Genomic DNA, 26,701 nt, shown 5'->3' with positions numbered 1-26,701 from the left:
CAGTGAAACCACTTAGAGAAGCTTTGAAACCCTCAGAAATGTCACCAGCATTACTGAGGTGGGATAATCCACCGCTGAAAAACTTTTTGGTGTTCGGTCGTAGCAGGAATCGAACCCACGACCTTGTGTATGCAAGACGGGCATGCTAACCATTGCACCACGGTGGGACTGAAGGATGCAAAGTCGTCCAAACCAAAGACAATAAACTCTAGGAAATTGGCTTGCGTCATACCAAATGTTGCATTTACTATGTTAGTTCCATACATGTTTGTAATTTTTTTATTTGTTTTTCGGTTTTATTTTTTAAATGAAAAACTTAATTTTCTTAATGAAACAATGTTAAATTTTAGGCAACAACAAAAAAATTTCATTATCCCCGTTTAAGGAAATTTATTTCGTGCACTTAATTTCTTTTTATTTGCATTTTAATGCTATGTCAATACATGTCGTATAAGCGTTTGGTTCGAGTATGAAACTAACACGGTAAATGGTTTGATCTCCTCAGTAGCCAATTTCCTATTGTCTTTGGTCCAAACGCCAACAGCAGAGTAATTGAGTTGGTAGTTTCTTATGCATCCACCTTAAAACCTAACCCGACACCAAATGATTACCATTTGTTCATGTCCATGGCGAACAAATTTGCTCGTTAAAAAGTCAACTTCTATTGAAAAGAGAATTTTCTAACATTAGCTGCTTTTTATGATTTTGCAAAAGTCAACATAGTAGAAGCAGTACTAAATTTTGCGAAGTTTTGTCACAACATTTTAACTTTTGGCCAAATAGTATATAGTTTATCTTATCAAACTGAAAACTGCTGGTATCTTTTCTCGATAATGATAAGAAATCACCCTATGTTAACTATAACGACAGTCACACAAATTCCACTAACAACACAGTGTCTTTTTCTTTTTTAAGTTTAAGTTGACAAAACTCATCTAATTGGCAACACTGTTTTTGTCTACACTGGGAGAGAGAGAGAGTCTTTCAAAGGGAACTTTTACAAATGTTTGTTTACTCTTTCGTGCATGACGTTGTGAGATCAATGCAACAGATTTGTTGCTGGAAATTGGAAGTTATCGGCCAGTCAAAACAAGCGACCGCCCGGGTGAACCAGCTAACGAGCAACCAAAACATATGGTCAATTGATGATACTACCATCGATCGATAGATCGATCCGTCGGTCGGTCGCTGGATCGATCGAACAACTAATAAAATTTGATATTTGATCCGCAACGATCTTGTTACGAGTCTGTCTGTCTGTAGGCTTAAAACGTTAACATTTTCTCATTTGTTCCGTACTGTTCCTCGTACACTGTGGTGATTCGTACGTTTATCATTTGTGTTAGAGTTTTGTTGTTAATAGAGCTATGTTAGTTTTATAAAAGTGGTGAGGATGGGGCTTCGGGAGGGGTTTGAGTATGGTGGATATGTAGTACTCGTATGTCTGGCTAAGATCAACTACAATTTTTTGTTTTTGTTGGTAGACTGTGATCATAATGTTTATCATGAGACCAATCACAATAATGATGATCATCAACTTTATTATCGCAATGATTAACTTGATTAGATATAGACCTTGTGGTGGTAATGGTGGTGGCGGCGGCGGACCACCTATACAGGACACTCAATAGAGTTGGTGGCAATTGATAATGGGAGTGTATTTGTTGTACTACTACTGTTGCTGCTGCTGGATATTTCTTCGTACACTTTGCAGATATTGGCTGCTAATAACATTCGATTGGGTGTATGGCAATACAACTCCGTATGGTAAAAATACAACTTGGGAGGATGAATTACCTGTTTCAGAGAGATTATTTAACGAGGGGCGTCAGCCCAATTTGCTGAACACTTTGGGTTCTCCAAACATATTTTATTTTTAATGTTACATTTAATCTGAATTAATGGGTAGTCGAAAACGTTTTTTTTTTATATTGATACACTCAAAAAAATATGTTACATCGAATTATTATATTATTTCGAATTATTACATATGTTTGTACGAAATTTCCAAATTAATATATGTTTGCATCCAGAGGTATAATATATTTAAAAAAATGTTATGTCCCAAACTTAATATCCCAGCAAAAAAAATTGGAAGTTCTTCTAAAGGCACAACTTTAAAAGCACATCCAAAAATGTCCTCCCAAAGAAGTTCTTTAACAAGTTTAACAGTCCCCGGTCTGACACTTAGATGGCGTCGCTAGTATTAAATGCATATTATTTTTATATAGGACCACCCTTCAAATGATTCGTGTCAAAATTTGACGTCTGTAAGTCAATTAATTTGTGAGATAGAGCGTCTTTTGTGAAGCAACTTTTCTTATTGTGAAAAAAAAATGGAAATAAAGGAATTTCGTGTTTTGATAAAATACTGTTTTCTGAAGGGACAAAATACGGTGGAAGCAAAAACTTGGCTTGATAATGAGTTTCCGCCCCAGGGAAATCAACAATAATTTATTTGTATGCAAAATTCAAGCGTGGTGAAATGAGCACGGAGGACAGTGAACGCAGTGGACGCCCAAAAGAGGTGGTTACCGACGAAAACATAAAAAAAACCCACAAAATGATTTTGAATGACCGTAAAATGAAGTTGAGGGAGATAGCAGAGGCCTTAAAGATATCAAAGGAACGTGTTGGTCATATCATGGGTCAATATTTGGATATGCGGAAGCTCTGTGCAAAATGGGTGCCGCGCCAGCTTACATTTGACCAAAAACAACAACGTGTTGATGATTCTGAGCGGTGTTTGTAGCTTTTAACTCGTAATACACCCGAGTTTTTCCGTCGATATGTGACAATGGATGAAACATGGCTCCATCACTACACTCCTGAGTCCAATCGACAGTCGGTTGAGTGGACAGCGACCGGTGAACAGTCTCCGAAGCGTGGAAAGACTCAAAAGTCCGCTGACAAAGTAATGGTCTCTGTTTTTTGGGATGCACATGGAATAATTTTTATCGATTATCTTGAGAAGGGCGTTTTGGCGTTATTGGAGCGTTTGAAGGTCGAAATCGCGGCAAAACGGCCCCATATGAAGAAGAAAAAAGTGCTGTTCCACCAAGACAACTTACCGTGCCACAAGTCATTGAGAACGATCACACAAAAAAAAAGTGAACCCACCGTGGAAGAAAATGTATGTTTATTTTAGAAAATTTTAACTAAAATAGTTTTCTAATTGCAACATGTTACAAATAAGTTTATAATATTTGTCAAATTGAAGAAAATTTATTAAAAATAATTGATTTTTTGCTGGTGTTTAAGAAAATTTCATATGTTGAAAGAAAAAATTGGATTTAAAAATTGTTAAAATGTCTTTAGCGCTATACGAAGTTCATGGCTGGTAAAATTTTAGTAAAATGTACTCATTTGAGAGACTTATGAACTCAATTTAAGCAAACTTCTGCCATTTTAGGAAAATATGAACTATTTTGTTTTTTAGTAAAATTGTGCACTATATTTGTATACAACTTTTTTTCTTATTTTCAGTTCACGTCATTAAAGTTAGCAAAAAATTATTCAAATAAGGAACATTTGCTCATATTGAGAAAAATTTAACTAAACTCAACTAGTCTTCATTAAAATAAACTTCAGTTGGCATTAGAGCCCCTTTTTTCTGGGTGATGGCAAAAATTCATGAATTGAGCTTCGAATTGCTTCCCCACCCACCGTATCCTCCAGATCTGGCCCCAGTGACTTTTTCTTGTTCTCAGACCTCAAAAGGATGCTCGCAGGGAAAAAATTTGGCTGCAATGAAGAGGTGATCTCCGAAACTGAAGCCTATTTTGAGGCAAAACCGAAGGAGTACTACCAAAATGGTATCAAAAAATTGGTAAGTCGTTATAATTGTTGTATCGCTCTTGAAGCGAACTATGTTGAATAATAAACACGTATTTTGACCAAAAAATGTGTTTTTCTTTGTTAGACCGGGGACTTATCAGCCAACCTTTTATATGTCCAAAAATGTTATACTAGTTTATAAACATTATATGCTTGCACTTAAAAACAATGTGCTAAAAATTTGAGTTCTAAACATATATTTTTTACACAGAAAAATATGAAAAAGTGTATTTTTAGTCTGTGTGGGTGTGGTATAGAACATTTTCTCAAAATTCTATTTCTAGAGAATATTTTGCCAAAATTTTATTTCTATAGAAAATTTACTCAAAATTTCATTTCTATAGAAAATTTTTGGCAACATGTTATTTCTATAAAAAGTTTTGTCAAAATTTTATTTCTACACAAAATTTTGTCAAAATTTTATTTCTATAGAAAATTTTGTCAAAATTTTATTTCTATAGAAAATTTTGTCAAAATTTTATATCTATAGAAAATTTTGTCAAAATTTTATTTCTATAGAAAATTTTGTCAAAATTTTATTTCTATAGAAAATTTTGTCAAAATTTTATTTCTATAGAAAATTTTGTCAAAATTTTATTTCTATAGAAAATTTTGTCAAAATTTTATTTCTATAGAAAAAACTTTTTATTTCTGTACAAAATGTCGAAATTTTATTTCTGTAGAAAAATTTGTCAAAATTTTATTTTTATAGAACATTTTGTCAAAGTGTTATTTCTATGGAAAATTTTATCAACATTTTATTTCTATAGAAAATTTTGTCAAGTTTTTTCTCTATAGAAATTTTTGTCAAAAATTTATTTTTATAGAAAAGTTTGTCAAAATTTTATTTCTCTAGAAGATTTTGTCAAAATTTTATTTCTATAGAAAATTTTGTCAAAATTTTATTTCATTCGTTTTGTTTTGTTATTGTTGATTTTTTCCTTTAATCATTGTTGTTTTTTTTTTTTTTGATTTCAGCTTTAAACCATGCATTGACTAAATTACAGGTATAGCTTAAACAACAGAGGCAAAGAATGTTTGTCAAATTTATTTGGACAAAGCCCTATAGACTGCAAGATGGTTGGATGGACGCACGCTTCGGAATTACCACATTCCTCATCAGCATCCTCTACTTGCAGCAAAACTATCAACCAATTATCAGAATAAATTCAGGCAGTTCACTAAACCCAAAAGTAAACCACACTTAAACGTTCCGAAAAAAGGTTTTACATGATAGCCGGCTTATGCCGCAATAAATTCGTACAAACATTTCTCTTTTCCTTTATTCCGGCATAAGCCGGCTCTCATACAAAACCTTTTTTCGGAAGGTTCAAGTGTGGTTCATTGTTGGGCTTAATGAACTGCCTGAATTTATTCTGATAATTGGTTGATAGTTTTGCTGCAAGTAGAGGATGCTGATGAGGAATGTGGTAATTCCGAAACGTGCATCCATCCAACCATCTTGCAGTCTATAGGGCTTTGTCCAAATAAATTTGACAAACATTCTTTTCCTCTGTTGGTTAAGTTATACCTGTAATTTAGTCAATGCATGGTTTAAAGCTGAAATCAAAAAAACAACAACAAAGTTTTATTTCTATAGAAAATGTTGTCAAAATTTTATATCTATATAAAGTTTAAAAAAATTTGTTGTCTATAGAAAATTTTGTCAAAATTTTATTTCTATATAAAATTTGGTCAAACTTTTATTTCTATAGAAAATTTTGTTAAAATTTTATTTCTATAGAAATATTTTCTAAATTTGATTTCTATAGAAAATTTTTTCAAAATTTTAGATGTATAAAAAATTTTGTCAAAATTTTAGTTCTATAGAAAATTTTGTCAAAATTTTATTTCTATAGAAAATTTTGTCAAAATTTTATTTCTATAGAAAATTTTGTCAACATTTTATTTCTATAGAAATATTTTCTAAATTTGATTTCTATAGAAAATTTTTTCAAAATTTTAGTTGTATAAAAGATTTTGTCAAAATTTTAGTTCTATAGAAAATTTTGTCAAAATTTTATTTCTATAGAAAATTTTGTCAAAATTTTATATCTAAAGAAAATTTTGTCAAAATTTTATTTCTAAAGAAAATTTTGTCAACATTTTATTTTTATAGCAAATTGTGTCAACATTTTATTGCTATAGAAAATTTTGTCGAAATTTGATTTGTATAGAAAGTTTTATTTTTAAAAAATTGTTGTAAAAATTTTATTTCTATATAAAATTTTGTTAAAATTTTTTCTAAAGAAAATTTTGTCAACATTTTATTTCTATAGAAAATTTTGTCAAAATTTTATTTCTATAGAAAATTTTGTCGAAATTTTATTTCTATAGAAAATTTTTTCAAAATTTTATTTCTATAGAAATATTTTCAAAAATTTGATATCTATAGAATTTTTTTTTTCAAAATTTTAGTTCTATAGAAAATTTTTTCAAAATTTTAGTTCTATAAAAATTTTTGTCAAAATTTTAGTTCTATAGAAAATTTTCTCAAAATTTTATTTCTCAAAAAAATGTTTGTCAAAGTTTTATTTCTATAGAAAATGTTTGTCAAAATTTTATTTCTATATAAAATTTTGTTAAAATTGTTTTCTAAAGAAAATTTTGTCAACAAAATGTTTGTTTTGTTAAAATTTTATTTCTATATAAAATTTTTTTAAAATTGTTTTCTAAAAAAAATTTTGTCAACATTATATTTCTACAGAAAATTTTATCAAAATTTTATTTCTATAGAAAATTTTGTCAAAATTTTATTTCTTTAGAAATTTTTTTCAAAATTTTAGATCTATAGAAAATTTTTTCAAAATTTTAGTTCTATAAAAAAATTTTTCAAAATTTTAGTTCTATAGAAAATTTTGTCAAAATTTTATTTCTATAGAAAATTTTGTCAAAATTCTATTTCTAAAGAAAGGTTTGTCAATTTTTTTTTTCTACAGCAAAGTTTGTCAAAATTTTGTATCTATATATAAAATTAAAAAAATTCAAAATTGTTTTTTTTTGTTCTATATAAATTTTGTCAATTTTTTTTCTATAGAAAATTTTGTCAAAATTTTATTTCTCAAAAGAAATTTTGTCAAAGTTTTATTGCTATAGAAAATGTTTGTCAAAATTTTATTTCTATATAAAATTTTGTTAAAATTTTTTTCTAAAGAAAATTTTGACAACATTTTATTTCTATAGAAAATTTTGTCTAAAATTGTATTTCTATAGAAATTTTTGTCAAAATTGTATGTCTATAGAAAATTTTGCAAAATTTTATTTCTATGGAAAGTTTTGTCAAAATTTTATTTCTTTAGAATATTTTTTCAAAATTTTAGTTCTATAAAAAATTTTCTCAAAATTTTATTTCTCAAAAGAAATTTTGTCAAAGTTTTATTGCTATAGAAAATGTTTGTCAAAATTTTATTTCTATATAAAATTTTGTTAAAATTTTATTTCTAAAGAAATTTTTGTCAAAATTTTATTTCTATAAAATTTTTTTTCTAAATTTTAGTTCTATAGAAAATTTTTTCAAAATTTTAATTCTATTAAAAATTTTGTCAAAATTTTTAGTTCTATAAAAAATTTTGTCAACATTTTATTTCTATAGAAAAATTTGTCAAAATTTTATTTCTACGGAAATCTTTTCAAAATTTTATTTCTATAGAAAATTGTGTCAAATATTTGCCAAAATTTCAATTCGTCCAAATCATCTTGTCGCATTCTAAACCTCCCTCGTTATTGTAATGCAACACATTTTTTTGTGTTTTTCTTTCGTTTAAGTTTGGAATGCATCTATTCTCCTGGCAGTAGAGTGGTGGTAGATAGAATGAATATCTGAGAATGAGATGGGCAATTGTTCTTGTTGTTGTTGCTATTATTTCGAGTAATACGATTTTCTAGTATTCTATCGGAGACGCCAACGTCGCTGCTGCTGCTGTTGTTGCTGTTGATCTTTTCTATTCGATACTTTCGTAGTAATCTCAGTGTTGTTGTTGTTGTTGTTGTTGCAATTTTGTGTTATTATTGACCTAATCACTTGTGGAGCACAAACGATCATTGAACTTTTACTTCCGCATGCATTGAACACACACACACACCTATGTACATATATGACGATAAAGTGACTGCTGCTACTTTTGTTGTTGTTGGTGTTTGCGATCGATATTCTCGTTAAAATGCACTTGTGCTTTGTTGTTGGTCTCTTGTTTTTTTTTGTTCATTTTGTTTTCCTAGTAAACGATGGGAAAATTGAATTCGATTACTATCGATCGATCGTTGTATGGACACAGATCGATACAATTTTCAAATCATTGCAATTCTGTTTGTCTAATGATTCTGTCTAAGTGCTCCAAGGACGATTAAATCATATACAATTGATGTACATAAATAGTATGATCATCACAGTATGTACATTTATGAATAATTGAAATTTAATAGTGGGCTATTAACAGTATCTCTATTATGTCAAGATTATTTTAGGCTGTAAGTTTAATTTGTTTAAAATTAATAAATTGTAGAAAGAGGAATTGTTTTAGATTCTAAAATCATTCATAATTTAATTATGAAAATTAATTATTGTATACACTCTTTTTACGTACACTCAAACAAAAGTGGACCCTTTGTTTTAATAAAGCCAATTTAACTTTATTTTAGTTCATGGGATTATTATGTTTGGAGAAAGTTTCCTTTACTTTAATAATATTTTTACGTAACTTTGGTTAAATTAACTAAAAAACGGGGAAAAAATATACGCAAATGAAGCATTAAGATTTACTAATTTCGCACTTCTCACAAAATAGTTCATTATTTCTTTAAATTTGTAAATTTTACTACAAATGTCCACATTTTAAATTTGGTAAAATCGATATTTAAAAAAAATATATATTAAAGTGTCTTCAAGTTCGGTGGAACAGGTAATTATAAGTTAGTGCATATGTTTGAAACACTTAGAGGAGACGAGATAGACACATCGCGTATTTGGCAATAATGCTCAGGACTGGCCCCTGAGTCGATCCAGCCATATCCGTTTGTCTGTGAACACATTTTTGTAATCAAAGTCTAGGTCGCAATTTTAGTCCAACCAACATGTTTGTTTATTGATTTTGGAAGCAATCGGTTCAGATTTAGATATTGCTCTCATAACAGGTTGGCTGATAAGTCACCGGTCTAACAAAGAAAACCACATTTTTTTGTCAAAATTCGATTTTATACCCACCACCATAGAATGGTGACGGGGGTATAATAAGTTTGTCATTCCGTTTGTAACACATCGAAATATCGATTTCCGACTATATAAAGTATATATATTCTTGATCAGGGAGAAATTCTAAGACGATATAACGATGTCCGTCTGTCTGTCTGTCTGTTGTAATCACGCTACAGTCTTCAATAATGAAGCAATCGTGCTGAAATTTTGCACAAACTCGTCTTTTGTCTGCAGGCAGGTTAAGTTCGAAGATGGGCTATATCGGTCCAGGTTTTGATATAGTCCCCATATAAACCGACCTCCCGATTTTGGGTCTTGGGCTTATAGAAATCGAAGTTTTTATCCAATTTGCCTGAAATTTGAAATCTTGAGAAATTTTATGACCGTAAAGAGGTGTGCCAAAAATGGTGAGTATCGGTCCATGTTTTGGTATAGACCCCATATAGACCGATCTCCCGATTTTACTTCTTGGGCTTATAGAAACCGCAGTTTTTATTCAATTTACCTGAAATGGGAAATCTAGAGGTATTACAGGACCACAAATACGTGTGCCAAAAATGGTGAGTATCGGTCCATGTTTTGGTATGGTCCCCATATAAAACGACCTCCCGATTTGGGGTCTTGGGCTTATAGAAACCGTATTTTTTATTCGATTTACCTGAAATTGGAAATCTAGAGGTATTGTAGGACCACAAATACGTGTGCCAAAAATGGTGAGTATCGGTCCATGTTTTGGTATAGCCCCCATATAGACCGATCTCCCGATTTTACTTCTTGGGCTTATAGAAACCGCAGTTTTTATTCAATTTACCTGAAATGGGAAATCTAGAGGTATTACAGGACCACAAATACGTGTGCCAAAAATGGTGAGTATCGGTCCATGTTTTGGTATGGTCCCCATATAAAACGACCTCCCGATTTGGGGTCTTGGGCTTATAGAAACCGTATTTTTTATTCAATTTACCTGAAATTGGAAATCTAGAGGTATTGTAGGACCACAAATACGTGTGTCAAAAATGGTGAGTATCGGTCCATGTTTTGGTATGGTCCCCATATAGACCGATTTTCCGATTTTACTTCTTGGGCTTCTAGAATCCGAAGTTTTTATCCTATTTGCCTGAAATTAGAAATCTAGAGATATTTTCGGGTCATAAAGGGGTGTGTCGAAACGGTGAGTATCGGTCCATATTTTAGTATAGCCCCCATAAGAACGATCTCCCGATTTAACTCCTTGGGTTTCTAGAAACCGTAGTTTTTATCTGATTTGCCTGAAATTGTAAATATTCTGGAATTTTAGGCTCACAAAAACGTGTATCGGATTAAGTTTTTATCGGTTCATTTGGTAATGCCTCCATATAGACCGACATCACTCTTGAGGGTGTAGAAGGCGCACTGATCATGAAAATTGCTTGAAACTCAATGTAAAATTTCCAGATTTTACTTCTACAGATTTAAGATTTCAAATCAAGACGTTATTTTAAAATTTTCTTGCACACTTACAAGAGATGTTAATTCCTCTAAAACTCAAACAAAAATGGTTCTTATGAATCCAGAATCTGATATAGTCCTTATAGGTGAAATCTTTAAATTTGTCTTCGGGAAGTGTCCTCAAGTCCTCAAACCCTCCTGAAATTTCAAAAGAAACCCTAATATTTGGTTCATGGCGGTGGGTATTTAAGATTCGGCCCGGCCGAACTTAGTGCTGTATATACTTGTTTTACGTAACTTTGGTTAAATTAACTAAAAAACGGGGGAAAAATATACGCAAATGAAGCATAAAGGTTTACTAATTTCGCACTTCTCACTAAATAGTTCATTATTTCTTTAAATTTGTAAATTTTACTACAAATGTGCACATTTTGAATTTGGTAAAATCGATATTTTAAACAAAAATTATTAAAATGTCTTCAACAGGTAATTATAAGTGAAACACTGAGAGGAGACGAGATAGACACATCGCGTCTTTGGCAATAATGCTCAGGGCTGGCCCCTGAGTCGATCCAGCCATATCCGTTTGTCTGTGAACAAATTTCTGTAATCAAAGTCTAGGTCGCAATTTTAGTCAACCAATATTGGCACATGGTTGTTTATTGAATTTGGATTTGGTTCAGATTTAGATATTGCTCTCATATAACAGGTTGGCTGATAAGTCCCCGGTCTAACAAAAAAACACATTTTTTTGTCAAAATTCGTTTCTATTATTCAACATAGTTCCCTTCAAGAGCGATACAACGATTACAACGACCTTCCAATTTGTTGATTCCATTTTGTTAGTACTCCTTCGGTTTTGCCTCAAAGTAGGCCTCAGTTTCGGCGATCACCTCTTCATTGCAGCCAAAATTTTCCCTTCGAGCATCCTTTTGAGGTCTGAGAACAAGAAAAAGTCGCTGGAGGCCAGATCTGGAGAATACGGTGGGTTGGGAAGCAATTCGAAGCCCAATTCATGAATTTTTGCCATCGTTCTCAATGACTTGTGGCACGGTGCGTTGTCTTGGTGCAACAACACTTTTTTCTTCTTCATATGGGGCCGTTTTGCCGCGATTTCGACCTTCAAATGCTCCAATAACGCCATTAATAGTCACTGTTGATGGTTTTTCCCTTCTCAAATTAATCGATAAAAATTATTGCATCCGCATCCCAAAAAACAGAGGCCATTACTTGCCAGCGGACTTTTGAGTCTTTCCACGCTTCGGAGACGGTTCACCGGTCGCTGTCCACTCAGCCGACTGTCGATTGGACTCAGGAGTGTAGTGATGGAGCCATGTTTCATCCATTGTCACATATCGACGGAAAAACTCGGGTGTATTACGAGTTAATAGCTGCAAACATCGCTCAGAATCATCAACACGTTATTGTTTTTAGTCAATTTTTGAATTGATACGATCATTTCTGTGATTTAAGACATTTCAATTAAACAAATTAATGCGATCAGAAAAACTGAGTGAGTGAATAAGAAACAAGTATATACGGCCGTAAGTTCGGCCAGGCCGAATCTTATGTACCCTCCACCATGGATTGCGTAGAAACTTCTACGTAAGACTGTCATCCACAATCGAATTACTTGGGTTGTGGTATCTTAAAACTTCTTAACTTCGTTTTGTAAATGTTTGTAAATTGTGAGTTAGTCCATACGTGGTACATATTACACAAAAAAGTAATGTATAGGTAAGTGTACAAATAATTACGATTCGACGTGGACTTTTGCACGATACGTAGAGAGCCAGAATTGAAATATGGTGGTTGCTTATATGGGGGCTATATAGAATTATGAACTTGATATGGACCAATTTTTGTGTTATTGGGGATCGATTTATCTGAGGGCAGTATATAACTATAGACCAATATGGACCTAGTTAGGCATGGTTGTTAACGGCCATATACTAGCACAAACCAAATTTCGGGATCGGTTTATATGGGGGCTATATATGATTATGGACTGGTATCGACCACTTTTGGCATGATTGTTAAATATAATATTCTACCACACGTACAAAATTTCATCCAGATCGGATGAATTTTGCTTCTCCAAAAGGTACCAGAGGTCAAATCTGGGGATCGTTTTATATGTACTGATATGAACCAATTCCTGCATGGTTGTTGGCTACCATATACTAACATCACGTACCAAATTTCAACCGAATCGGATGAACTTTGCTTCTCTTAGAGGCTCTGCAAGCCAAATCGGGGGATCGGTTTATATGGGGGCTATATATAATTATTGACCGATGTGGACCACTTTTTGCGTGGTTATTAGAGATCATATGGTGACACCATGTACCAAATTTCAGACGGATCGGATGAAATTTAATTCTCTTAGAGGCTCCGCAAGCCAAATTTAGGGGATCGGTTTATATGGGGGCTATATATAATTATGGACTAATGTGGACCAATTTTTTCATGGTTGTTAGATACCATATACCAACACTATGTACCAAATTTCAGCCAGATCGGATGAAATATGTTTCTCTTAGAGGCTCCGCAAGCCAAATCGGGTCCGTTTATATGGGGGCTATACGTAAAAGTGGACCGATATGGTCCATTTGCAATGCCATCCGACCTATATCAATTACAACTACTTGTGTCAAGTTTCAAGTTGATAGCTTGTTTCGTTCGGAAGTTAGCGTGATTTCAACAGACGGACGGACGAACATGCTCAGATCGACTCAGAATTCCACCACGACCCAGGTTAGGTTAGATTAGGTGAGGTGGCAGCCCGATGTATCAGGCTCACTTAGACTATTCAGTCCATTGTGATACCACATTGGTGAACTTCTCTTTTATCACTGAGTGCTGCCCGATTCCATGTTAAGCTCAATGACAAGGGACCTCCTTTTTATATCCGAGTGCGAACGGCGTTCCACATTGCAGTGAAACCACTTAGAAAAGTTTTGAGACCCTCAGAAATGTCACCAGCAGTACTGAGGTGGGATAATCCACCGCTGAAAAACTTTTTGGTGTTCGGTCGAAGCAGGAATCGAACCCACGACCTTGTGTATGCAAGGCGGGCATGCTAACCATTGCACCACGGTGGCTTATGGGGTCTTAGAGCAATATTTCGATTTGTTATAAACGGAATGACAAAGTTAATATACCCCCATCCTATGGTGAAGGGTATAAAAAAAATTGTGTGTGGACTTATCATAGGGCGGAAGTCATCCTTTTAAGATTCCGCAGAATTGTTTTCGCGCTAGTTCTTCAGTATTTCGGATTGCATTAAAAAAAAAGAGAAAGATAAAAAATATAATTGTTTTTATTTGTTTTTTCACTTGTATCTCTACGTTTATTTGATCGAAAATCCAACATCTGGCGAAAAATGGATCAGTACAGCTTTCAAATATTTTTTGGAAATATCCACAATTTCGTGTGTCCTTACTGTGTTCAATACACGGTAAAATTGAAAAAATGTAAATTTATTGCTAAAACTGACTTAAACAAAAAATTTTTATGTATAACCTCAGAAGAACTTCTTGTGAAATGAAAGTTAAGTCCATCGTTAGAAGAGCCTTTTGGATGTACATTAAAGGTAATGACATAGGAAGAACATCCAATTTTTTTTTACTGGGACATGTAAAGATCCCCATTTTTATGTCTATATCACATAATTTTAGTGGTTTTAACCACCTTCCCGAACACGCAGAGAAGGAATATGATCACCTCAAACATGTTCGTAGAGCTAAATGTTATTTTTGTATGGTGACCATGTAAAATATTTGTCACTAAAATTTTATTTTCTCGTCAAATATAACCTGCTTGGCGAAATCAGATACATGATTTCCTAGAAAATAACATGGTTGCGAAAACCATGTTACATGGTCACCACCCAAAAATAACATTTTGCTCTTAAACATGTTTGAGGTACCCCGCAAAAAAAGTGTCGCCAAAAAAGTAATGAAAATGTTCTTTTTGGATCCGGAAGTGGTGCAAAATTGACGCAGAAGCGATGAATTTAACATGGGCTTGTCATAGGACGGAAGTTCTTCATTTCAACAGCCGTTGCACTGAATTTGCATCACTTCTTTAGGTGTGATCCGAATTCAATGTTTTGGATGTAAATTAAAAAATTCTGTGATATTTTGTCAAATAAATAATTTTTATAATTTTTTATAATTTTTAATGGATTCTAACGCCTGTCGGAAACGTTTGACCTCAAATATTTTCAAAAATTCACAATTTTTTCAGATTGGATTTAGCATTTTTTTCGACAAAATTTATCATTTTATGAATTCTTACTCTATTTTTAACATATTTGAAACAAAAAAAGTAAAAATTACCCATTAAAAGTATGAAAAATCCAAGTTATAAAAAATTGAATTAAAAGAACTTCCTGGGGAGTTAAAATAAAGAACATCATTGGGAGTGAAACTATTGGAAGTGCATTTAAAGTTGTGCCTTTGGAAGAACTTCCAAATTGTTTTGCTGGGTAGTCATATTCCTTCTCTGGGTGAAGTAGGCATAAATACATTCACATAATACACTTCCAAAAAAGGGTCACTAAATCGAATTTAATTTTAGTTTAAATCATGGAAATTATTAAGCTTCAGTAAAATTTTTCCCAAGATGATTCATTACGCGATACGGATACCAGAAGAGACTTCGGTGTGATTTTAATGATCGATCATTAATAGAATGCAACCAAAAGGTAATTTGTATATTTTTTAGAAATAAATTTAAGGAGAAGATTTTTTGTCCATTTCGACCATTTCAGTTTAGTTGAACAATTTTCTTTTTAATTTTTCCATGGTTTATAAAACCAATCTGAAATAAATATTTTCTCTAACACCATAGTGGCCTGATGCCCCCATTCCCCTTTTGCATATAGCCCAAAAAAAGACAAATATTTTTAAAATTTTTTAAGAGATTTTTTAATATATTTTTTGTGGTTTTTGTTTAAATGATTTTTCGGGGGTTTTTCATTTTAGGTTTTTATATAAATAAATTTCACTACAAACTAATTAATATAATATTTTATAGAGTAAAAGTAGACACACGAAAAAAAAATTAAATCATACAGTTTTTTGTTTTTTTTTCTTTAAAGGGAAATTATAATAATTAAATTATAAATAAAAACATAAAGTATTAAATATTACAAAAAAAAAGAATATATATGAAATAAATACATACACAAACATTTTTGTTTTTTTTTTTTCAATTAATTTTATGAACGAAGGAAAATATATGAAGATTTGTTTTTTAACAAAAAAAAAAAAATTTTTTTTTTTATATAATACAAAATAATAATACAAAATGTATAATATTAGGGATTATGCAGAGAGAGAAAAAAACTAAAAAAGAAATAAACTGTTTTTTAACAAACAAAAAGGGGAAAAATTTTTTCTTTTAGTTTTTTCAAATATAAAAATTTTGTTTAGGAAAATTAAACAAATATAGAAATAAATAAAAGTTTAAAAAAAGGTAGGTCCATACTACTATGACACTTAATGTAATACATTAATTCCTTTTTTTTTTTTTTGATTTTATAATTTTTAGATAAGGCAGTCCAAAAACAAGCAAAATTAAAAATAAAGATAGCTCAAAAAATAAAAATAGGAAATTTTTTTATACATTCTTTATGGTTCGTTTTAGGATAGGAAATGTATTTTTTTATTGATCATTGGTAAATATTTAGCAGTGATAGATTTCTTTAATAACATTTATTTATGTTTTGTGTTTTTTTTTTTAAATAAATAATTTTTTTGTTTCATTGTTTTGTTTTAAAACTAACAAAATAAATTATATAATCAGTACATTTTTTAAATGAATTTTGTTTTGTTTATTTTGTCTCCCATTTGTTCCCTCAAAAATTTTCTTCTTCTACGACAACTTGAAGTCTCCTCACGGCCTCTTACTTGCAACCATAAAGGCCGCCTTAAAAAGTTGTTTATGCCAAGCATTTAATTGTTTTTCTTATGCTTGTTGAAAAAAAAAATTGAAATAATTCTGTTTTATGGATACATTAATTTTTGTAACAAATATGAAAAGAAACTCTTTAGATTTCCTGTATTTTGTTAGAAAAATAAGGCAATATTGGTATTAGAAGAATTTCGATCACTTAGACGCGATCAATATTGACCGGTTGGATCTAAATGAGTACTGTGTACAGGATTTTGGCTCGCATATCGGTCATGACCATATGAACCGCTGGAGCTAAGTTGTGGGGGTCTTAAATAAGTGCCAGTAGGATCCAAAATAAGTTTGATATTCATTTTGTTGGATTGTAGAGAGGAGGACTTTGTAAATAAAAGAATTTCTTAAATTTTATTTATTTATTTTTTTTTTTTGGGAAAAAGTTTGTTTAGTTTTAAACAAAAGTTTAATAGGTTCCTGTGGGATCCAAAGCAAAATCCATTTTGAAATTTATAATTTTTTTAATGAAACAAATAAAATATGATGAAATTTTCTTATAATTTTGGAAATAGAAAATTTCCTAATTTTTCTTGTTTTTTTTTTTTTAATATTGACCAGTAGGATCTAAGATAGCCATTTTTAAAAATATTTTTCTTTAACAAAAATTAAAAAAAAATTATTTAAAATTCCTTTAAATATGAAAATTCCTAAGATTTCCTTAAAATCAGCTGATTAGGCCTTTACCCAATTGATCTCTCTAGCTCTTATGTTAGACAGACTGTTGTTGTTGTTGTTTTCGCTCTCAATAAGCTTTCTGCGGCTCTCTGTTATTATTTGAAGTTTGAATACTCAGCTTAGCATTAACTCTCTTTGGATGTGGAAACTTCGTTGTCGTCTCACTCAATCAATATTGACCAGTAGGATCCAAATAGCCAGCCATTGTGTTTGAATTATTGTTAATAGATTTTTCAATAAATTTTAAACAAAAACAAAAATCTATGTTCGGCAAAAACGTCTTGGTTTTCTTTTGTTTGTTTTTTTTTTTTAATCACTAAGGTAATTTTTCAAAGTCTTTGAACTTTATTTAAATGATCTTGTAGATTTTGGAGGTTTTTTTTTACCAAAATGATAATGTCCACAAGTCTTCAGATAGTTTGAAGATGATTTTTTTTTGTTTTTCTAAGTTTTCAATATTTTAATTGATTTGCTTTATTTTTTAAAAACAATAGTCTTTAGATTTTGTTAATATCTCGATTCACTTGCACACTAGGAATCTTTTAGGAGTTTTTCAAAATATTTTGTTGGTTTGTTTTTTTTTCCGTTATATCAAACGCGAAAATATTTTATTTCAATATGTGTTTTTGTTATAATTTAATTTTTATCAAATAAATAACAACGAATAACTTCAAGACGAATGAACGAACGAACGATGTTTACTCTTTGAATGTTGATGATGTTGTGTACTGATTTCTTCATCAACGTGAGTTTAAATCCCCTGTGAGAGCCTTTGTGGCCCATGCCAAGCAGCTGAGAATCATGAGTAAACGAGAGCAAAGATTTTACACTCATTTTCAATGAGGGCCTTTGCTTGCGCTATGGGTATAGGTGGGAATGAAATATGAAATAGGCAGGTGTTTCAATTCTCTTTCAGTGTACTCTTAATACTTACACGCACACATACACACGCACCCATAGCAACTCTTTAATGAAGAAGCCTTCGGGGAATGTGTGATCAGCAAAAAAACGACAGCTCAGCAATTTAGAGCTCAGCTTTGAATATCTTCATTCTCTTGCTCTCTGGAATATAATTATAATGATCATTAAGCAAAGATTTGTTTTGTTGCCTTTACACCGAGAGATAGAGAGACCGGTGTTCTTTCATTCAAACACAAATCAGCTGTTATTGTCTTTTTTTTTTTGAAGGGGGACCGGGTTGGGTGTGAAGACTCTCTGTATTAACGAATATTGGGTGAGAGCTGAGTGTGTTAGCATTTCTTTACCTTGCCATTAAGAAGACCATGGCAACAAAACTAAAATTTTCTTACCTGATTTATTATTTGGTCTTCATTGGTGTTGGATCTTCTCTTCGAGGGAATTTTAGGATTCCCTATCTATCTTCTAATTGGTGGTTATTCTGCTTTGAGTATCACTATATGTGTGTGTGTGTGTTTAAAAAAAATTTTATATTTAAATGTGGAATTGTGGATGTGCCTTATTTTTACACATCCTTTTTGATTATGAATGTGAGTGTGTGTATGTGTGTGGAATGCTATCCTTCCAATGGTTATAGTTTCTGAGATACAAAATAAACTATTATTTTCTAAATGGTTAGGTTCTCTATAAGTGTGCGTGTAGGAGCCAGGCTCCTCCTCTTCTCGTTTTAAGTGGTTAGAATTTTTTTATTCCATTGGATTCCTGTAATTATGTGACCCTCTATGCCTTTAAAGATTTTAGTGTTTTGAAATTTTTTTTAAATATTTTTTGGTGTATAAATTACGAGTTTTCTTAATTCTCATATTTATTCATTCATGATGTTTATAGTAAGATTGAGGAATAATCAGTATTCAAACTCTTGAAATTGTATTGCAATTTCCTTAATATAGTTTGGCAAATAATTTCTTATTTAATAAATACAAAAATATATATTTTTTTAAATATTTTTAAGAAAATACTATTTTTAGAATTATGTGAATTTTCCAATATATTTTTTTTATTACAGGAAAAAATATTCTAAAATAGTATTCAAAAATGCCAATGGTTATAATTTCTGAGATACAAGATAAAATATTATTTTCTAAGTGGTTAGGTTCTTAATAAGAATGCGTGTAGGAGCCAGGCTCCTCCTCTTCTCGTTTTAAGTGGTTAGAATTTTTTTTATTCCATTGGATTCCTGTAATTATGTGACCCTCTATGCCTTTAAAGATTTTAGTGCTTTGAAAAAATTTTTTTTATTCTGATAATTCTGATAATTGGTTGATAGTTTTGCTGCAAGTAGAGGATGCTGATGAGGAATGTGGTAATTCCGAAACGTGCGTCCATCAAACCATCTTGCAGTCTATAGGGCTTTGCCCAAATAAATTTGACAAACATTCTTTTCCTCTGCTAGTTAAGCTACAATTGTAGTTTAGTCAATGTATGGTTTTAAGCTGAAATTAAAAACAACAACAATTTTTTTTTATATTTTTTGGTGTATAAATTACGAGTTTTCTTAATTCTCATATTTATTCATTCATGATGTTTATAGTAAGATTGAGGAATAATCAGTATTCAAACTCTTGAAATTGTATTGCAATTTCCTTAATATAGTTTGGCAAATAATTTCTTATTTAATAAATACAAAAATATATATTTTTTAAATATTTTTAAGAAAATACTATTTTTAGAATTACGTGAATTTTCCAATATATTTTTTTTTTATTACTGGAAAAAATATTTTAAAATAGTATACAAAAATACAATGAAATTTCTATTTTGGTCTTGTTCGATGTAGAGTTTTCAAATTGTATATAATGTATATATTTCATGCTGCAAAATTTCCTTAATTTAATAATAATATATATGTATATCTTACAGAATTAGTGGTTTGATAAATTTATTATTATTTTTTTCTTGTACGGGTTTTCTTAACTTTCGTATTTATGCATTTATAATGTCTAACAGTACAAGTGAAGAATGACTGACCACCCATGTTACTAATATCCAGCGTTTAAATTCTTGAAATTACATTGCAATTTCCTTATATAAATTTACCAAATTTTTTATTTTTTTATTTTAATGAATACAACACTGTTAGAAAAATATGTTTTTCATATGTTCCGATATAAACAAAATGTGTTTCGGGCACAATTTTTAAACACAATATATTTAAGTGCAAACATGTAATGTTCCTAAACTAACACTAAATGTTTGGGACATCTATATTAATATGTTAGAATATATTATGTTTGTGGCATGAATGTTTAATAAAAATCATATGTGTGAATGCAAACATATATAAATTTACAAATTTCGACTAAACATACATATGTTGTGATATTTTATTCAAAGCGACAGAGAGAAATAGAGATGGAAACCGGGAGAGTTGACGAAAGATATCAATATAACACAGCAAAAGAGTCAAAAGAGAACAATTTCTGTGAAACCGCTTGTATGTTGTTTCGGAAAAATGTTTTATGATAAGGCCAAAAATTTGATATGTTTAAGTCTAAATATTATTTAATTTGAATAAAGAGAATAGACATTAGGAACCAAGAGAATAGACATTTGAAAAACAAACAGCATATGTTTTCGCCTTGAGAGCAGCATTTTATGTATGTGTGGACGTGCGTTGGGTTTATCATTTTGGCATTATGGGCACAATTTTTTTTCTTGGTTCGTTAAAAGAAATCAGGGGTCTTCATAAAAATAACGAAAGGGCACTATACTCTTTTTAGAGTTGGGACAGTAAAATGAAATAAGGAGGAAATAGTGAAAAATTACACAGTAAAATGTAAAAAAACAAACTTTAGTTCCTCTTTATTAAAAAGTAGTCCACGAGGAGTTGACGGACACCATCAAATATAAAAGCGGGCATTAAGTTCGAGTTTTACAGCTAAAACAATTTAAAAAGTTTATTTTCTTTAAAATGAATTATTAAAGAAAAATAAAAGGAATTTTAGAGCGATGGTGTTAAATGCTAGTAAAAAACTGTTCACTCCTAAATAAATTTATGTTTATATTATAAAATTATGTATGTATGTTTATACTCGACTCCACGTTCTTCTTTTGTTAGTTTTTGAAGTCCTTCCAAATTTTAAAGTTTTGTACAAAAACAGTTTTTTATTACAAGATTGTTATTTTTGCAATAAAAAATAATATTTTATCCAAAAACCAGTCAATTTCGTTTATATCAAGCACTGTTGCTGACTCTAAATCTTTAATAACGCACATTTCGAAGTTTCATTTAAAAAAATTAATATAGTATAAATATAAATGTGTAAATTAAAAAAAAAAAAATGTTCGGTCGGAGCAGGGGTTGAACCCACGACCCTTTGCATGCAAGGCAGACATGCTAACCACTGCTCCACGTGGCAAACAAATGTATATTTCTGTTAAATAATGTTATGTTTGCATGGGCTCGTGGGCGCTGCAAACTATGCTATATAAATGTAACTTAAAACGATAATTATCTACTGGTGACTATAACAGCTACGTAGCCCAGTGGATAGTGTGTTGGCTTGTAAACTGTATGGTCCTCGGTTCGATTCTCCGTGCAGGCGAAAGGTAAAATTTTAAAAATTTAAAAAGTGAATAATTTCTTCAACATTATTTGTATTACAGAAAAAGGTGCCAATAACTATAAAATTTCGTGGAAGTGAAAATTACGAGTATGTTAGGGAATGAGCACAATCGTGTTTGGGAAAAATTCTTCCAAGCATATAATATTTTTGGCTCAAAATGCTTCCACACATATAATATGTTCACATAAAACAAACATATTAATGTTTCGGCAGTATGCAATAATATATGTGCTTCCTGCAAAATATGTTTGGAACATATGTTAAAGAAGCGATTTTTTTTGAGGGTGAAGTAATTAAGATTTTTATATTTAAAAAAAATACTAAATTCTAAAAACATTGTGTGTTATTCAATATCTTGTTTTTTGTTTATTACTGGAAAAAAGAATATTTTAAAATTTTAGAACAAACTACAATGAAATTAATAATTTGGTTTTGATCGCTGTTGACTTTTCTGGTATAGATAGGATATATAATTCACAAATATGATGCCAAAAACTGGATTTTTTAATTTAATCATTATATAACTAAAAAAGTCTTCGTGTTGCAATGATAACAATAGTAATAAAACGGCATATAAAGAACAAGTAAGGAAAGTCTAAAGTCGGGCGGGGCCGACTATATTATACCCTGCACCACTTAGTAGATCTAAATTTTCGATACCATATCACATTCGTCAAACGTGTTGGGGGCTATATATAAAGGTTTGTCCCAAATACATACATTTAAATATCACTCGATCTGGACAGAATTTGATAGACTTCTACAAAACCTATAGACTCAAAATTTATGTCGGCTAATGCACTAGGGTGGAACACAATGTTAGTAAAAAAATATGGGAAACATTTAAATCTGAAGCAATTTTAAGGAAACTTCGCAAAAGTTTATTTATGATTTATCGCTCGATATATATGTATTAGAAGTTTAGGAAAATTAGAGTAATTTTTAGAACTTTTCGACTAAGCAGTGGCGATTTAACAAGGAAAATGTTGGTATTTTGACCATTTTTGCCGAAATCTGAAAAACATATATATGGGAGCTATATCTAAATCTGAACCGATGTCAACCAAATTTGGCACGCATAGCTACAATGCTAATTCTACTCCCTGTGCAAAATTTCAACTAAATCGGAGCAAAAAATTGGCCTCTGTGGGCAAATGAGTGTAAATCGGGCGAAAGCTATATATGGGAGCTATATCTAAATCTGAACCGATTTTGCTGATATTTTGCAAGTTTTTCGAGACTCATAAAATATTCGGATGTACGGAATTTGAGGAAGATCGGTTAATATACACGCCAATTATGACCAGATCGGTGAAAAATATATATGGCAGCTATATCTAAATCTGAACCGATTTTAACCAAAATCAATAGGGATCGTCTTTGAGCCGAAACAGGACCCTATACCAAATTTTAGGACAATCGGACTAAAACTGCGAGCTCTACTTTGCACAGAAAAATACATCAACAGACAGACAGACGGACAGACAGACAGACGGACAGACAGACAGACGGACATCGCTAAATCGACTCAGAATTTAATTCTAAGCCGATCCGTATACTAAAAGGTTGGTCTATGATTACTCCTTCTTGGCGTTACATACAAATGCACAAACTTATTATACCCTGTACCACCATTAGCGTAGCTAGACAACTTTCCTAGGGGGGGCTATAGCCCCCCTAGCTAAAAATTTATAGACTGAACTAATAAGTTCAATTATTGTTTTATTTCATAAAAATTAATAACAAAATAGACATCGACAATAAATTTATAATAAAGCAACTAAAAGTAGTTCCACACTTTTCCCAGCAAAAAAAATTGGGATTTGTTTTAAAGGCACAACTTTAAAAACACTTCCAAAAATGTCCTCACAAAGAATTTAATTATATTAACTACACAGGAAGTTTTTTACTTCAGTTTTTTCATATTTTAATGCGTAATTTTTGTTTTCTTTTTTCAAATAGTTTAAAAAAAGAGTAAGAGTAAATAATATGGTAAAAATTATTCGAATTTTGCCACAAAAATGCTAAATCCATTATAGAAAAATCGATAATTTTTGAAAATATTCAAACAAATATAAAAATTATTATAAATTGATGTTTTTTGAAGGTTGAGGTCTTTATAAATATTTATATAATTCTAACAAAAGGTCGACCAAAAATCAAATAAAAAACGAATAAATAAAAATTATTTATTTGGGAAAATATCACACAATTTTTAATTCACATTCAAGACACTGAATTCGGATCACACCGTAAGAAGTGATGCAAATTTATTGCAACGGCTGTTGAAACGTTGGGCATTCGTTCTATGACGAGTTCCTATTACATTCATCGCTTCTCCGCCAATTTTGCACCACTTCCGGACCCAAAAAGAACATTTTCACTTCTTTTTTGGCGACGCTTTTTTGCAGCATTGTTAAAATATTAATTTATGAAAGAATAGTTTTAATACCAATTACTATTTTTTAATTAAGATGACTAAACCAGACTAAACAATATAATAAAGGAGCTTTAGTTATTCAACTAAACCATAAGTTCAATCACAGCTCTATTTCATAAATATCAGACTTCAAAGATTGCCATCGGCAACTGCTACCACAACCCAAGTAATTCGATTGTGCATGAAAGTCTTTAGCGGAAGTTTGTGCGGTTGTATATACTTGTTTAATTTTTATAAAAATGTAAAATCATAAGTAGGTTTTCAAATTCTGGGGGGGGCTAAATTTTTTCTGGGGGGGTCTAAGCCCCCTCCCCAGAGGCCCCAGTAGTGGTGAAGGGTATAAAAATATGGGAAACATTTAAATCTGAAGCAATTTTAAGGAAACTTCGCAAAAGTTTATTTATGATTTATCGCTCGATATATATGTATTAGAAGTTTAGGAAAATTAGAGTCATTTTTAGAACTTTTCGACTAAGCAGTGGCGATTTAATAAGGAAAATGTTGGTATTTTGACCATTTTTCCCGAAATCTGAAAAACATATATATGGGAGCTATATCTAAATCTAAACCGATGTCAACCAAATTTGGCACGCATAGCTACAATGCTAATTCTACTCCCTGTGCAAAATTTCAACTAAATCGGAGCAAAAAATTGGCCTCTGTGGCCAATTGGGTGTAAATCGGCCGAAAGCTATATATGGGAGCTATATCTAAATCTGAACCGATTTGGCTGATATTTTGCAAGTTTTTCGAGACTCATAAAATATTCGGATGTACGGAATTTGAGGAAGATCGGTTAATATACACGCCAATTATGACCAGTTCGGTGAAAAATATATATGGCAGCTATATCTAAATCTGAACCGATTTTTTCCAAAATCAATAGGGATCGTCTTTGAGCCGAAACAACCAAATTAGGGACAATCGGACTAAAACTGCGAGCTGTACTTTGCACACAAAAATACATCAACAGACAGACAGACGGACAACGCTAAATCGACTCAGAATTTAATTCTAAGCCGATCCGTATACTAAAAGGTTGGTCTATGATTACTCCTTCTTGGCGTTACGTACAAATGCACAAACTTATTATACCCTGTACCACAGTAGTGGTGAAGGGTATAAAAATTAAACTCACATCCAAAGCCTTTCCTATATACAAATGTTTCTAGTAAACCTTTTAATTTTTATAAATGGCTTTAGTCCAAGCTCATTTCCAGTATATGTTACATCCGTATTTGGTTCGATAAAGTTCTGTATACAATAACAAGTAAAAGGTTGGTCCCCCCGGTCTAACAAAGAAAAACACATTTTTTTGTCAAAATTTATTATTATTATTCAACATAGTTCCCTTCAAGAACGATACAACGATTATAACGACCTTCCAATTGTTTGATACCATTTTGGTAGTACTCCTTCGGTTTTGCCTCAAAATAGGCCTCAGTTTCGGCGATCACCTCTTCATTGCAGCCAAATTTTTCCCTGCGAGCATCCTTTTGAGGTCTGAGAACAAGAAAGTGTCGCTGGGGTACAGACCTGGAGAATACGGTGGGTGGGGAAGCAATTCGAAGCCCAATTCATGAGGCTAAGACTTATTTTGAGGATTTAGCATCTTTGGTTTAAAGTTTTTTTTTTTTGTTGGAATTAAGAAAATATTTTCTACTTTGAAGTGTCTGTTATAATTTGGATTTTTAAACTGGCATTTGTTTGTACGTGAGTACCTTTTTTAATAAACCGCGAAAAGAGAATGAAAATTTGTTAAAAGAGATCTGTATCCTAATTTTAATATTATTGGTTCTAGATTTAAAGCCAGATAGGTCGCTGAAACAACTCTTTATTTTAAAGAAACTGCACCTTTGGCTCGGAATCAATACCAAAATCCTTAAGGGAAGGTCAAAATCTTTGGATCCAAGTAAACTTTTTTTTTGAGTACACCATGAATCAAATATAATAGTTTACTTTGAAAAATCTTCGTCGCAGCGGGTAACTTGATAATATATATCATTTTAAGGGGGGTTTGATGACAAATCTTCTCCCAAGCAAATCAGTTCAACCAGTACGCTTCCCGAAGAAAAATTTAAAGATTCTACCTATGAAGACCAGATAAGATTCTGGATTTATGTGAACCAATTTTGTTTGAGTATTAGAGAAATCATAAACATATCGTACATATGATGGAATAACGCCTTGATTTGAAATATTAAATCTGTAGATTTTTTCCGCCATTATTTAAATGAATTCAATGAGTAAAATGTTGAAATTTTACTTTTAGTTTCAAACAATTTTCATGATCAATGCGCCTGCTATGTTATACCCTGAAAGAAGTGTTTTCTTTTCTGAGGAACAAAATTTTAGACAAGCAAAGTTTTCTTTTGACACAAATTTTAGAGACAATCGTTGAATCGCTTATCAAAAATTCGTATTAGTTTGCTCCACACGAAAATACTTTATACGAAAGGGGAATTTCGTTTGTCTAAAATTTCATTCCGGAGGAAAATATTTTTTCTTTGGGTGTACCTTCAAGAATTTAAATCGGTCTATATCGATGCCTTGCGAAATGGACCGGTAAAAATTAATGCGATACAGATTTTTGAGGGTCTAAAATTCCAG

The sequence above is a fragment of the Haematobia irritans genome, chromosome 1 (genome assembly GCF_050003625.1).
Source record: "Haematobia irritans isolate KBUSLIRL chromosome 1, ASM5000362v1, whole genome shotgun sequence".
In the NCBI taxonomy this organism is placed as follows: Eukaryota; Metazoa; Arthropoda; class Insecta; order Diptera; family Muscidae; genus Haematobia; species Haematobia irritans.
Note: the sequence above shows the minus strand (reverse complement) of the source record.